At 30.3% G+C, this 16,437-nt stretch overlaps 1 long non-coding RNA gene across 1 annotated transcript; it reads left to right on the forward strand.

Moving 5' to 3' along the window:
• The first annotated feature begins 144 nt into the window (after positions 1-144).
• On the forward strand, positions 145-16,027 carry LOC140431723 (uncharacterized). Its single transcript, XR_011949715.1, has 4 exons — positions 145-233; positions 2,912-2,992; positions 10,105-10,255; positions 15,522-16,027. It is a non-coding gene; the product is annotated as an uncharacterized lncRNA (long non-coding RNA).
• Positions 16,028-16,437: the final 410 nt, after the last annotated feature.

Raw genomic sequence — 16,437 nt, forward strand, 5'->3', positions numbered from 1 at the left:
ATATATATATATATATATATATATATCATCGGTCATCTTTTCTTACTAAATGCGGAACTAATGGCAGATAACATTTTTTATGGAGTTCGGCCCTGATAGCGATAAAATCTACCACGTTATCAGCTGTCCCGAAATATAGTCATTTTAAATGGTAAAAACAAATCATAATTTAATATTTTATACCTCTACTACAAATTTAAGTGCATTAGTTAGTGCTGACAATATTATCTCAAGTGAGTAGTACTTCTTTTCGTATTATTTTTGTAACAATAACACAATAACCAAATAACACCTACGTAAAGAGATAACAAAAATTCCAGTTGGGTCTTGACCAGTTTTTTGGACCGGCCACAGGACCGGCTCAACTTCTGATCAAGAAAATTATTAAAATGACTTTATACAACAATAATACTACTCACAACTCCACTAAACACAGTTACTCAGATGCCGTAAATTATTTTAAACATCCAACAAAAACAACAAGCAATAGTCATTTCCAGCATTCAAGGTACAAAAATCCATGATTACGTCGTAGCTGTTGGATCACTAGTGGGTCCAATTAATGTACTTTTTGCCTCCAGAATTGCTAACAATAGGATATGCATATACCTCTCTTCAAAAAACACTGTTGATGCTCTTCTACATTCTTATAAATATATCGAAATAAATGGATGTCAAGTCGAAGTAAGAAGATTAATTTCTCCAGCCCAGAGACTTCTAATATCTAATGCATGTCCTACAATCCCGAACGAAATAATTGAACAAGAATTACAAAAAATTGGTATTCACACTGTATCCAAAATGACTTTTCTTCGAGTGGGTATGTCTGAAAGTGAGTACAGTGATGTTCTGAGCTTTAGAAGGCAATCATTCATTACACCCTTGGAAAATATGTCTATTCCTGACTCTTTGACCATAACTCATGATAATACTTCCTACCGGGTATTTCTCTTCATAGACGAATTCAGTTGCTCTAAATGTAAAACCATTGGTCATCAAGAATCAGAATGCGCTCACATTTTAAACCAAACTAATTCAACTACCCTTTTAGATTCAACTCAAACCACATCCTCGTTATCTAAACCTCATGAACCTAATGATACCCCTTTAACTTCCATCTCACATTCAACTCAAACAACATCGTCATTATCTAAACCTAATGAACCTAATGATAAAATATATCAATCTACCGAAACCGACCTCATCCAAAACATATCTAAAAATAATCCAAACACTTCGTCTTCTTCTTCCAAAACAACATCACCAGCTATAAATAACATTGAAAATACTACGGAAATTGACCTCATCCAAAACATGTCTAAAGGTAATCCAAACACTTCGTCCTCTTCTTCCAAAACAACAGCACTAGCTGTAAATAACACTGAAAATACTACGACACAAGAAACACCAATTACCTTAAATAATGCAGTCAATTCTAAACAGATACAAAGACGTAATATATCATCTCCTGAAATTAACGAAAAAAACCCAAAAACCGACTCTTTCGTTTTTAATACCCCTAAACAATATAAACCAAAAAAGAAACTCAAACCTCTTTGAAAAACCCCCCGCGAAGATGTCATTCACTCTTTAGAATTCATCAAAGACAAAATCGAAAATAGATCACCTCCATTTATACTAAATTTCAATAAAATATGTGATTTTATGGAAAATGTTTTAAACTCTCATAACCCTGAATTAACTTTTAAAGATTACTCCAATGAACCAGAGGAACTAATTCAGATCCTTAATTTTATTTATTGTTACACACAAAATTCTAGGTTAAGAAATAATATCACCCGACTAAAGAAAAAAAAAACCCGAACCCTTCTTCAGCTGACGAAACTGACGAATCATCACTAGTTGAGGAATAATCAAGGGATGATTTTCATTAAACACTTGTACTCCGAAGTGATATCTAATTATCCTAATTATCTCCAAATTTTCAGTGATGCCTCTAAAGCTCATGACGGACACGCTGCTGCATACTACTGTGAATACACTACTCACACTATATCCATACCTACAAATTGCTGCATCCTCACAGGCGAGACCACGGCCATTTTGGAAGCCTTAATTTTCTTCGAAACGCGTAGTGAGAATAAATGTATATACACAAATATACCCTACAAATCCAATATTTCAGGCTATAAAAAATGAGATAAATATAATTCAATCAACTCGAAAAGAAGTAGCATTTATCTGGGTACCGTCGCATGCAGGAATAGCTGGAAATGGACAATCTAGCAAACACAAGTCGAATAAACTCACAATTGAACAATTGAACAATTGAACACAACCAAATCAAGAAATTACCCATACTCCGACCTTAAAAACCTAATTAAAGACCACTGTATGAACATCTGGCAAGACTACTGGAAAGATTCAGGAACCAAACTATATGAGATTTATCCCCTTGTGAAGACCATCCCGAATAATCCATCCAATAGAAGGGACCAAGTAATAACTAACCGACTAAGAATTGGACACACTGCACTGACCCATAAATTCTTATTCAACAAAGAATCTTCTCCAACCTACAGAAACTCTTCTCTCCCATTGACGGTGAAGCATATTCTGATTGACTGCCAGTTCCACGAAGAAACAAGAAGAAAATATGGAATCTCAGATGACATCAAAACCACTTTAACCATAAACACTGCTCATGTAATAAATTATTAAAAGATTTAGGTTTATATATATTTATTTAATGTAAATAAAATGAACTCTTGTGTACGTTAGTCCACTAATAACCTTGCGTGGTTGATGTGGATTATATGTTTTTTTCTAAATAAAAAAAAAACTTTTTTATATAAACGACTCTTTCTGTGTGGGTATTTGGATTTTTCTGAAACACAAATTGGTTTGTGCGTGATATGTTTTAAATAATAACGTATTTTAATGTATTCAGGTTTGACTTTAAAGAAGCGAATGATTCGTTATGGAAACTTATGAAGGAGCCGTACAAATTTACAAAATTAATACAGAAAGAGTAAGTACAATTTATTATTATAGGTACCTATTTTATACAAAGGGCCAATTTACACACAAAAGTTATTAGAGCTAATTCCATACCGAAAAAAATATATTTTTTTAAGAAAATAGACAGTTATGGTCGATTTATACATATCCGTACCGTATTCGTTCCCTGTCAGTGCCGACTCCGGGTATTTTTAATGTTATATTTACAAACAACCGCGTTTGTAGCAGTGTGCGTACCGGGCCGAATAAAGAAAAAAACGTTATTACATATTTCTGTATAAAAGATAGTTGAAAATATGGCGGCTTGGATAGAAGACCTCATCGTGTTGGCATTACTACTTGATGATGAGGAAGAGCAAGAGCAGAAAAGGCGAAAATAGAGAAGATGGAGTGTGCATCATTTACTGAAAAAAAAAAACAAACCGAAGTAGATTTTAAAATATACATAGAAATATTGGACGATGAAACAAAATTTCACTAATATTTTAGAATGCCACAGTACTCTATGTTTCTTTTTCTTTTTTCTTTAATAGATATAAAAAACCATAACATACTAACCTCACAACATCTCCTGCTTGTCTGTTTACCAGCACTTGCGTTCACAAAACAATAAAATGGTGTTTATACAAGTCCGTGCGGTCCGTGTCATTTCCGTGCATCGCCAATGCCGGAAATAAAAATATCGATTGGTATTAATTTGAGACCGGGAGCGGACAGACTCATAAGGGGATAAGAGTCATTTATTGTTTTGTTTTTGCCGGGCACTTTCATAACACGGATCGGATACGACACGGATATGTATAAATCGACTTTTAAGGTTTGATTTCTTTACAGCGTACCACCATTCGCTGATATGCATACTTCTGCCTCTTGGCCTCAGCGAACGCATGTTATGCTCTAACGAAATAATTTGATACCATAAAAGTAAATATTTAAAATACTTTTTATATTTATATACTTAAATGTATTATTTTTTTAACTATGCATATTTCTAGATATAGGCATATATGTTTATATTACCAGTCCCCTTAGGAAAGGCCCGGGTTAATTGGGATATCTTCAGTTTTCATATTGTTTTCACCAGGTATTTGAAGGTGAATTTTAATTTTCCACTTCGTCATTATATGCTTTAAAAAGGTATATGGGCACTATATTCTGACGACTTTTCTGATGATATATTTTCAATGTATCGATAAGCCATTTATGCGGCTCTAAATCAAAGGCCTCCTTGTAGTCAATGAAGGCAGTAAAAAGATTACTTTGTCGATAATAAGTTGTTCTTTGCAGTCCTTGGAGTCCTAAGTGCATCCTTTATGTTGAGGCTCTATGATATTGTTTAGAGCACAATGTTGGTAGATACACCGGGCTACACAGGATATGACCAATTTGTATAAAGTTCGAAGACAAGTAATTGGGCTACACTTGGCTGGATCTTAAGAGTTATTTTGATCCTTCCGTATTAAATAGGTGGTTCTCTGTGTAACCAATGAAGGTATTTTCTGCCGATTCAAGATAAACTGATTAATCAACATTGGCAAACATTTTTGATCACTCCAAAATTTCTTTAGCCAGAAGCTCTTTGATAGTATTTGAGACTTCTTCAGTGATGAAGGGTTCGTAAGCAATATTATTGTAATGTTTGCAGTTGTTCATTGTGTCTTCAATCCATCCAACGCGCTATCTCAGAGTGCTGACATGGAAAGTTGATTTCTCCAAAACTCAATATTTTTTTCTTAGCTTGGGTATGATTATTTTCATTTTCCACAGTAAAATTTAATTTCCTATAAAACGCCTTTTCTGCATATTCAAAAAGTATCTTGTTGAATTAACTATTATATAATTATATATATACAGGGTTGGAATAAATATCTTTGAAACGAAAATGACGATATTCACATAACTTTGTATACAAGTACAATAACAAATAACCTGTTCTAATACCATATTCTTTATTAACACTTTACTTTATGTTTCACTGAAAATACATTCAACTTATTTAATTGAGATGGGACACATTGTATATCTTTGCAGATTTAAAAAACTTATTTTTCCCTATACAGTTATACCAAGTTTTGGCAGAAAAAAAATTTGTTAAAATGAGAAGCAAATCATTTTAAGCTTAAAAAGAATAGGTATATTTATTTCCCAAGATCAATGAGAACAATAATTTTAAAAAATCGCTTCAAATGTTTAAAATTCTCGCCAAAGTTTAATTGCTTGTGCGAGCGAACGACTGACACAAATAACACGATGTACACTTTTTGAATATAAATATATTTTCCTAATTAAAATCGAATAACCTCACTTAATATGTTGAGAGCTATAAAATATCGGTGCAAAATATTCAAACTAAAATTTAAAAAAAAAAACCAAAGTCTTGGGTTGGGTTTTTACCCAACGTGACCGAAAGTAAAACCGGAAGTTCTCTTCGTGTCGATTGATTTCACCAATTTTGCGTAATTTTTGCCAAACGTCGGGTCATAACTTTTAACTAGAAGTGATATAAAAACCAGAAATATATTTGTTTTTGTCTTGCTAAGACGTGTCAAATAATTTATCGCTTGTACTATTTCGACGACTTAAACACAGTAGTTTCGGGTGCAAATCTGACGACAGAAGTCCGAGGTCACATTTCTCACCTTTAATACCGTCTTTGGGTTATAAGCTCTCATTCGACACTTGATTTGTCATTCTATCTATTCTAATAACGAAGAAGTTGTAGTTGCGGATAGACAGACTGGCGGACAGACAGACATAAATAATTAAAAGTTCTCCACCATTTTCTTTAATGTTGAAAAATGGGCGAAAAGAAAACTATTCGTCGGACGCTGTTTACAAAGAATAAAATTTGTTTTTTGATTCACTACAAAAGCCCATTAACAGTATTGCGATGTAATTACTTTTACTTTAATTTTTTTTTTCTTCAAATTAAACCCAAATTGCGATTTTTTTTTAGATTTTTCAAAAGGTAATAGGGGTGGTTTGCTGTTTAATTTTGAAAGTCAAACAAAAATCTACAGCTTGCTCTTAATTGGAAAAGTGTGGCTCAGAAACTTAAAGCTATATGCGGTCTATAGGACAAGTGGGTAATGGTAGTTCTATTAGGTTAGGTTTTCAATTTTTTTTTTTTAAATGGCTTTGGCAGAGCTAATTAGCCAGATTTGTTTGTGTTTATTGTTAAAATCGACTAAATTTTAATTATTATTGATTGCAGATTCATAGTCAAAATTTTCTTGTTAGCAGTTATCAATGTTAGTACTACTACTACTACTAGTTATATACCTAATATTTTTATGGATATATTTTTATTTTGTTTTTTTATTCTTTTATTATTTTATTGTTTTTTTTTGTTTTCTTTTTTTTTGTTTTTTTTTGTTTTGGTGCTCTTTTGTTTTTTTTGGTTTTTTGCTTTTTTTTTGTTCTTTTTTTGGATTTATTTTTTTGTTTTTTGTTCTATTTCTATTTTCTTAACTCTTTTGTTTTTTTTTAATTTGTGGTATACTTTTTTTTGTTTTTTTATTCAAAGCATATTAACAGATTATGCTTATATACTATTTACAACTTATATTTATATATTTTAACATGTTTGTAAATGCAATGAAGAATTTCCATATTATTTGAAAATATTAAAAGATTAAGGTTTGTTGAAAAACAACACTTAGAATTTATTAATTCCTTATAAAATTCGTTTATATTAATAATTTGTAAACCACATTCTAATATAATATGTGTTAGATCGCCTATTTTGCCACAAGTACAATTGGGAGTATTTGATAAGCCGATTCCATGCATATAGGATGGCGTAAGAGCATGATTTGCTCTTAGTCGATTAATGGTCTTTATAAAATGTCGATTAGATTCTGTGTAGAACCATCTTATGGAGGGTATCCTAGTGTTACAATGATAAAAGTTTACGCCAGTCTTACATTCTCTGTAATGTAAGATTTTAATGTATAATTGTGTTTAATTATGTTTAATTTTAATGATTTTAATTTTAAATGATGTAGGTTTTCAATGTTTCATCAAAATAAACACATAAGTAATTTGTCAAATAAATACTGCAATGTCATACTTTAAGATATGTTGATTTTTGACTTTGTGCTTATAAAAATTTGTTTCACATATATTTTTATTGCTATTGGTTAATTAACATATATACAGAGGGGGACGTTATTGCTTATTGAAAATAAATTGGGAGTATGTTTTTAATGAGATAATTTTTATATTGTTTTCTAAATCAAAACAATTTTATAATTGGAAAAAATTTTATGCTTTAATTGAGACATACGAGTATGCATGCTTTTTAAAATATTTTTTAATAAAATAACTTTTATTAAAAAATTTTTATTATACGTTCTGTCTTTGTTTGTTATAATTGACTTTTTCTTCTAGTTCCATGACCGTTATCGATGGTTGAATACCATCTTGGCTACTATATTGGCTATCGTTGCTTTATATCGACAGCAGCTCTAAATAATGATGTAGTCGATTTTCCGTATTATTGTCTTAGATTTTTCAGTCATAATGGTTTTCTTCTTCCACGATCATGCTAATCTTCTATCTTTTCCTGAATGATTAGATGCAAAAGTTTAGATTTTTCAGGGTATCTCATAATATGACCGAAGTATTCCAGCTTGCGTTTTTTTATTATATTGACCAGATGTATTGTTTGGTTAAGCAGTCTAAGGACCTCCTCAGAGGTTCTAATTCTGTCGAGCTAGTTTAACCTACCTTAGTCGTATGTATACCTACATTTCAAAGGCATCCAAGCGATTAAGCATAACCACACTTATAGTCTACGCATTCAAACGATACAATAGCACTGGAACGATATAGAAATATCTACAAGGAAATTAAAGTTCCCTAGTCCGCTGGACACCATAAATCAAAAAAATTTATTTAAAAAACCTTTATGAAAGGTTTATATATTTAAAAAACACCCTTTTGGGCTACAGCACAGAACGTTTTGGGACTAACAAGTCCATGATCAGTATTATTACCGGAAATAAGTATTACCACTGTAATAAAGACAAACGTAAAGGTTAAATTTTGACTAAGGTTAAAAAAAAATGTGGTTGAATAGTTACTATATTATATACATGAGTGAAGCCACCAAATATGTGAGTAAAAACCCGAGTCTCCTTATTTCTTGAGCCCTTGTCAGGGCGTGGTGAGTCTCTAAATATTATTAGCTTAATGTCTCTATTGGCTCGTATTCTGTTATATAAACAGCTTCATGTAAGGATTTTCCTACCAGTCTTCATTTGGTCTACCCATCGTGTTATAGATCTTTCTCTTGATATTCGACCTCTGTACTTGGGTTCTACCATTTTAAAATCGACAATTGACTCAGGATCGTAAAGAGGTTAACCTTAGCTTAAGTATCTCCTCTTTACCACCATAAAAACAATCATGGAGATTTCTACCCTGGCTAGCTCTTCTTAGAGGTAGTTCGGCTAATCCCTAAGACAAACAATGGTAGCAAGAACGTTCACAAGGGAGATTAAAGCATAACACAAAAATTTAAACAGTAATTATATACAATAAATAGGTAGACTTGTCTCTATGTTACAGCAAGTCCCGTACAAGGTGGCTGAAGGCCTAAAAAAATGACTGAAGGTACAAACAAAATTAACTGACTAAAGGCCCAAAGGCAAAAAGGTGGCTGAAGGCCTTTTATATTAAAGAAAAATGTCCTTAATAAACACTTAACTTTTAATGCTGTATTTGATATAGGGCTGCTGGATGAAAAGTTGACGATGTTACTGCCATATCAGGTCTCCTAGGTATTTATTATATGGTGAAGTCTGGTGACTGTATTACATCATTAGTTTTATATTACATTGGATGTTGAATTAAGCATGGTGTTCTCACGGGGCGAGACCCAAGTTTATAAAAAAAGACCAAAGTTTTCGGGACATAAAACCAGATAAGTGTCCACGCATTATGAAAATACCTAAATTTCAGAGAATAATAAACTATTCACGTTTATTCAAGTGAAAGGGAATGTATTAAAAAAGGTTTTCAAATATTTAAACTAATATTTAAACAGATTAAACAAATATTTTATTTGAGTTATATAAGTTATATGAGTTATATTTTATTTGAGTTATATATCGATTATAAGTATTAAAAAATAAAACAAGAGCGTAGGAGCAAAATTTCGGGCCAATGCTTTTTAAATGCATTTTTTTTTTCTGAGAAAACTAAGTATTTTTAAAAAAATTTAAACGCAGAATAAAAGATTACATTATTACTGAGGGCCGAAAGTTTCTGAAAACTTAAATTTTTCAAAAATATTTATTAGTGTTCTCAGTATTCGAAAAAAATGAATGCATTTAAAAAGCATTGGTCCTAAATTTTGCGGCTACGCTCTCAAAACATTTTACATACATTTCGGATTAGCGAATTATAGCAGAAATATTTCTTAATATAATCAGAAATTAAAAGGTAGCAATTAAGCCCCAATTATATTGGTTTTTAGGATAAAAACAAAATCCATTCATCCTATAGATTCTTCTCAACCATCGGCTGCCAAGGAGATTTATGGCGTTCTCATACACATCATCTTCCCATCACTTTCTCTATCTTCCATTACGTCTCTTTCCCTGCATTTTTACATTAACAGTTTTTTTTGGAAGCCTCTTTTTTCCGTCCTAAATACATGGCCTGCCCATTGAAGACGTTGTAGATGCTGAAGAAACAAAATAATAACCAAAAATACAGAATTTTTATATTATTAAAAATTACATAAAAATAGGAAAAAAGAATAATTGATCGAAAATTAGGGAAATATAAAATAAAGAAGCTGTTACGTTATATAAAACGTAACAAACCAAAACGTGGCTATAGAGTCTTCAGTACAAATGACATTAGACTTATTGGCCCCAGAGAGTTAGCTTTTGCTGTCTGCATTTGTAAGGTTTGGGTATAAAAGCTACTATGAGTATTTATATTTACTGAGGCTATTGCACTAACTTGGCGCAAAAGATAATTCTACAAAATAGTAATCTAAAAACAAATGAACCATTCGAAATGAATAGAACTTTTTTTTTATAACGTATAAATGATATAATTAAAATTAAAATAAAAGTAAAAGTAATGGAAATATTTCATTTTCAGAATAATCAAACAATTTGTCGATAGTGGGTATGTACCGACCGAACGACAATTTAGAAGCTTAACAGAATTTTCACATGATATTAGGCAACTAATTATGACAGTTAGGAAACTACTTAAGGATATTTTACCACCGAATCTTAACTTAATTCAGGTAAATAGCTGTTTATAAAAAGAAATACGTACAAGTCCGCTGTTTGTATATGCAAATATGTTTCTGTTTGTTCTGTTTTGAACTCTAAAAACCAGACAACAAGCTGAATTTTGCTTAGAATATCAGATTTACATAGAATCCGTACGCCTTGAAAAAAAAAGGCTCAAATAAGAAAGGTAGCTTAGATAATTTTAAACAAAAATGTGTATAAGCACTTTTGATAAATTAATCATTCAAAGACACGATAAAAATACGATACTGTTTTATTCAATGATTATGCTTTCCTTAAACTGTTACTACCTTAAACTGTTACTGTTACTAAAATGTTAAAATGTTAAAATGTTAAAATGTTAAAATGTTAAAATTTTAAAATGTTAAAATGTTAAAATGTTAAAATGTTAAAATGTTAAAATGTTAAAATGTTAAAATGTTAAAATGTTAAAATGTTAAAATGTTAAAATGTTAAAATGTTAAAATGTTAAAATGTTAAAATGTTAAAATGTTAAAATGTTAAAATGTTAAAATGTTAAAATGCTAAAATTTTAAAATGTTAAAATGTTAAAATGTTAAAATGTTAAAATGTTAAAATGTTAAAATGTTAAAATGTTAAAATGTTAAAATGTTAAATGTTAAATGTTAAAATGTTAAAATGTTAAAATGTTAAAATGTTAAAATGTTAAAATGTTAAAATGTTAAAATGTTAAAATGTTAAAATGTTAAAATGTTAAAATGTTAAAATGTTAAAATGTTAAAATGTTAAAATGTTAAAATGTTAAAATGTTAAAATGTTAAAATGTTAAAATGTTAAAATGTTAAAATGTTAAAATGTTAAAATGTTAAAATGTTAAAATGTTAAAATGTTAAAATGTTAAAATGTTAAAATGTTAAAATGTTAAAATGTTAAAATGTTAAAATGTTAAAATGTTAAAATGTTAAATAGTTAAAATGTTAAAATGTTAAAATGTTAAAATGTTAAAATGTTAAAATGTTAAAATGTTAAAATGTTAAAATGTTAAAATGTTAAAATGTTAAAATGTTAAAATGTTAAAATGTTAGAATGTTAAAATGTTAAAATGTTAAAATGTTAAAATGTTAAAATGTTAAAATGTTAAAATGTTAAAATGTTAAAATGTTAAAATGTTAAAATGTTAAAATGTTAAAATGTTAAAATGTTAAAATGTTAAAATGTTAAAATGTTAAAATGTTAAAATGTTAAAATGTTAAAATGTTAAAATGTTAAAATGTTAAAATGTTAAAATGTTAAAATGTTAAAATGTTAAAATGTTAAAATGTTAAAATGTTAAAATGTTAAAATGTTAAAATGTTAAAATGTTAAAATGTTAAAATGTTAAAATGTTAAAATGTTAAAATGTTAAAATGTTAAAATGTTAAAATGTTAAAATGTTAAAATGTTAAAATGTTAAAATGTTAAAATGTTAAAATGTTAAAATGTTAAAATGTTAAAATGTTAAAATGTTAAAATGTTAAAATGTTAAAATGTTAAAATGTTAAAATTTTAAAATGTTATGTGTTGCTACTATCTTACTGCTGTTTTTCTTATTTATAATCCAATTTTCAGCCCCATATGTCATAATACTTCGCACTAATGTTTTATAAATCTGTGTTTTTGTCTTCATATTTAGGTGTCTATCCCACCATACTGAGTTAAGTTGTCGGATTGTCCTAATCTTTGTGTAATTTCTTCCTCTGTTGTTGCCTTTTTCGTGATTATAAACCCCAAGTATTTGAATTTATCCTTTCCTTTGATTGTTACGCGCTATCTCAGAGTTAGATGTTATATGTTTTCTTCACTTAGATAATCTGTTTTCGCGAGGTTAATATCTAGGCCAGCCTTGGTATATTCTTCCTGTAGTTTCTTCATCATGTAGCTGAGGTCGTCTTGGTCTTGTGCAATCACTACTTGATAGTCTGTAAAGCCTAACGTATATAGGTATTCGTTCTGTACCGGTACTCCCATGCCTTCGCATTTTCTTTTCCATGAAGTCAAGGCTTTCTCTAAGTATATTTTGAATAGGGTTGGAGATGTGGAAAAACCCTGCAGGAGCCCTTTTGTTGTGGTGAAGTCTCCTATGATTCTTGTTCTCATTTTAATGGACACTTTATTTTCTTTATAGAGAGCTTTTGTAGCTTCTATGAGTTGCGTCTGTACTTCTAATTTATACATTGCCTCCCATAGTTCTGACCTAGGTACAGAGTCATACGCCTTTCTCAGGTCCACAAATGTCAAATTTATATCTCTATTTTTTGCTTTTTTCTTTTCCAACAGTTGTTCCAGCGTGTATATGTGGTCTATGCATGATCTTCCTGCCGTGAAGCCTGCCTGATCCTCCCCGATTTTGCCTTTTATCGCTTGCTCTATCTTTTCTCGCAGTATCTTCCTATATAATCTTTCTATTGATGATATTACGCTTATTCCTCTGTAGTTTTCGCATCGTTTTCTATCTCTTTTTTTAAATATATATGTCATATATGCCTTCCTCCATTCCTTTAAGAGCTGTTCTCCATTTATGGCTTTCTGAAATATCCATTGTATCATCCGGTGTGATTTTTTTGATCCGTATTTTATAAGCTCAGGTAGAATGCCTCCAGGTCCTGGTGCTTTCTTATTTTTGATTGCTTTTATGGCCGTTCTCATTTCCCTATCTGTTATTTCTATTTCTTGTTGTGGGAATCTGCTTCGTCTTCGCCTGTTTTTTTTTCAATGAATGGTGGTCTTTGTTCTGTTATTAGTTTCTTGTAATAGTCCTTCCATTCTTTGTCCTGTATATTTCGTAATTTAATTTTTTCTTTTGAGTTTTGTTTCAATCCTCTCAGTACTTTTCATGACTCCGAAGTTCTTGTACCTCCTATGTATGTTTCATTATCTAAGCAGGTTCTTTCCCATTCTTCATTATTTTGTTGTGTTATTTGTTTTTCACTTCTCTATCTTTTTCTCTATTTTCTTTATAAACTTCATCGTTGTTTGTAGTCAGCCATTTTCTGTACGCGCTATCTCAGAGTTAATTATTCTTTTTGTTGGTTCATTTATTTCATAATAGTGCTGTTTATTTGTTATATGTTCTTTTTCTCCAAGGGCTTCGAATGTTGCTTGCTTTATACTCGCCTTTATATGCTTGTATATTTCTTCGATGTTGCCGTATTTAAATTCTATTAATTTTTGGTCTAGACGTTGTTGGTATAATTCTCTTATTGATTGTTCTTAGAGTAGTTCTATATTGTATTGTTTACCAACATTATACCAAGATAATTTCTTGGTAATCTAAAAATCAAAACAAACTTAAGAAACCTCCCAAAACAGCTCTATCAGAAGAGTATTTTAGTGTTAACCAGATTAAATCCGATGCAGATACATTCATTATTCGTTCTGCGATTGCTGCGTTTCAATCCTATGATTCTGTGACCGTGTAACGATTATTTTGCCTACCACATTGAAACCATTATAGGGGGTTGAAAATTGGGGACAGAAATTACCGTGGTGGAGATAGGAAAGCAAAACAAATCGAAACTTATGCGAACGGCTCTCAGGATTTATTTGGAGAACTGGGTCGTGGATAAGTGAATGAAACAATGGAATTCGATTGAGGCAACTACAAAAATATAACAAAGGGGTACTTACATAAGTCTCCTGGACAAAACAAAACACAAGAAGGTCCTCTAGCTATTTAAAATAAGGACGCCGCTTTGAGGAATCTTCCTACTGGATGAAAGAAAAAGGCTCTTCCTTCCTAAATAAACACAAAAAAAGTTTAGAGACTTTTTTAAAGTAAATAAACAAAATGATTTATTGAAAAAAAAATTAAAAATTTATTGTTATCTCACCATAAACAGTTACAAATAAAAAATGGTTATACAGGAAAATAATATTTAAATAGTCACAAAAATAAATTACAAAAATAACAAAGAAAATCACTATGTCCCATCCATTTACAAACTCTAGAAGTTGGAGATACTACAAAAATTACAATTGTTAATGGGCGACAACTTGTAGCAGAAATAAATTATTACAAATAAAAAAAATATCTTTATTAAATGAAACTATACATAGAGGTTAAACTTTTTCTAAAAGCAAAACAAAACCAACGATCTCAATTTGATTAGATATTTATCAACTGTCAAAAAAATAAAGCTAGCTGTCAGATGTCAATTTTAAATTTAAAACAGAACTAATAATATGACAGCTATGGCCACACTCTACATTTATAATTTTAATTACTACAGTTTCTTAAATTTTAATAAAAGCAATTACTATTTGAAAAAAAAAGTCTATTTTTACTTTAAAAGTTAAAAAAAAAGTTACCTGGGTTGCACTAAAACTTCTGGGGGTGGAAACTAGACAACGTAATTTCAAATAATTTGTTGTTTTTTTTATGCTTTTTCAGGATGCGATACATCAGTAGCGTACAAGATCAACAAACTTAAATTCATCGTAATTTTACAGAAAGGTCCTAAGTTAGCCAGCGGAATAGCATTATTTTATAGTGAGAAAGCTAAGCCGTCATTGCTAACGGCTAAGGAAATTTATTGAAAAATGTTTAGTTTAGTTTTTGTATTTGCCATTTTACGAAAAAAGTAACGGAAATAAAGCTGTAGCCAATTTAATTTTCTACAAATAATGTCTAATATAATGTTTTTAGGGTTACTAGTTTACGAGATAAAGCGTGAAAACCCTTTGTGCCCCTTATTCTAAGATGGCGAGCATTCAAGAACCCATTTTACTTCGGAGTGCTGTAAAATCCAGAGAAATTAATAAAATTAAACAAATTTTTAGGAAAAATTATTCTTTGAGATACTCCCTCTAATATTGCACTGATGTCATTTTAGTGTAAAATGATAAGAAAAAAGGGTATAAGGCCAAAAAGAAAAATTTTAGATATTTTTGTTTATAATTTTTTATTTTTTATTTGACGACTAAAACTGATACGAATAAAGTTGTAGATAGTTTAATTTTCTGCGAATAATTTTTTATAAAATTTTCTGTAAGATTACTTGTTTACCAGAAATAGCGCGAAAGCCCTTTACTTGCCTTTTTCTAAGATGGTGGCCCGGAGACAAGGGTAGTGATTCCATAAACTTGAACGTAAGCTTATTCTTACCCCCTTCCAACACATCAAAAAAATAAAATTGCATCCTCTCAAAATACAACCCTTATGTAACTTTTCAATCCTACTATAAGCTATATAAAAAAATTTAACTGACATCATGACAATATTTTTTTCATTTGTCATAATTTTTATTTTTGTTACAGGTTATCAAAAATGCACTTCTCAATGTTATAAGAACTGTATCGGGATCTGAAGCAGAAAATAAAATACAGAGAATTACAGACTTTTTCTTACAGTTATTTAATTGGAAATTGGAAAAAAAATAAATATAATTTAGGAATGTTAGTTGTAGTCCAGATTATTGTTGTTAATTATTAGTAAACTTTGAATTGTGTCAGATGCTCCACAAATTACTACAAATTATTAAAAGTTAGAAAAATACACAGATTACAACAGCTCTATTTTATTATATTCGTAGACAAAAGAAGGCGTTTGACACCATAGATCATCATAAAATGATTGGAGTATTGACTGACTGCCACTTCGGATATCGTTATAGGCATACTGAAGAACATTATTAAGTCCAATATACCAGTCTCTTGAAACAGAAAGGTTTTTACTCAATCAGTTCTAACCGTTTTCACATATAGTGCAGAAACACTAACTCTAACAAAAAGAACAATAAATAAGATAAAAGTTACACAACACTTGATGGAAAGATCAATGGTAGATATAACTATTAGAAATAAAGTTTCTAACCAAGAAACAAGAAGAACAGGAGCTACGAATACAAGGCGATTTTTGGAATGGCGACCAAGATAAGAGGCATATCAAAGAATGCCCACCGACTAGATCGACGGTGATATAATTTGCACCACCACGAATCGGATGCAAGAAGCTCCAGATAGATACAAGTGGAAAAGTTTATAGGAGACCTACGTTCAGTACTGGACAAATATAGTCTAATTGGTGATGATGCTGCTTATAGCTATTCTGTACTTTGGGTGTTACTAGGCTACAAAAGGATTGCGAGGTCATTAAGCACATCAAAACAAGAAAGCTGAAATATTTAGGCCACATTACCAGAGGTACGAAATATGAGATATTAAGGCTCATAAT

This window comes from Diabrotica undecimpunctata, unplaced genomic scaffold (assembly GCF_040954645.1).
Source record: "Diabrotica undecimpunctata isolate CICGRU unplaced genomic scaffold, icDiaUnde3 ctg00001789.1, whole genome shotgun sequence".
Lineage (NCBI taxonomy): Eukaryota > Metazoa > Arthropoda > Insecta > Coleoptera > Chrysomelidae > Diabrotica > Diabrotica undecimpunctata.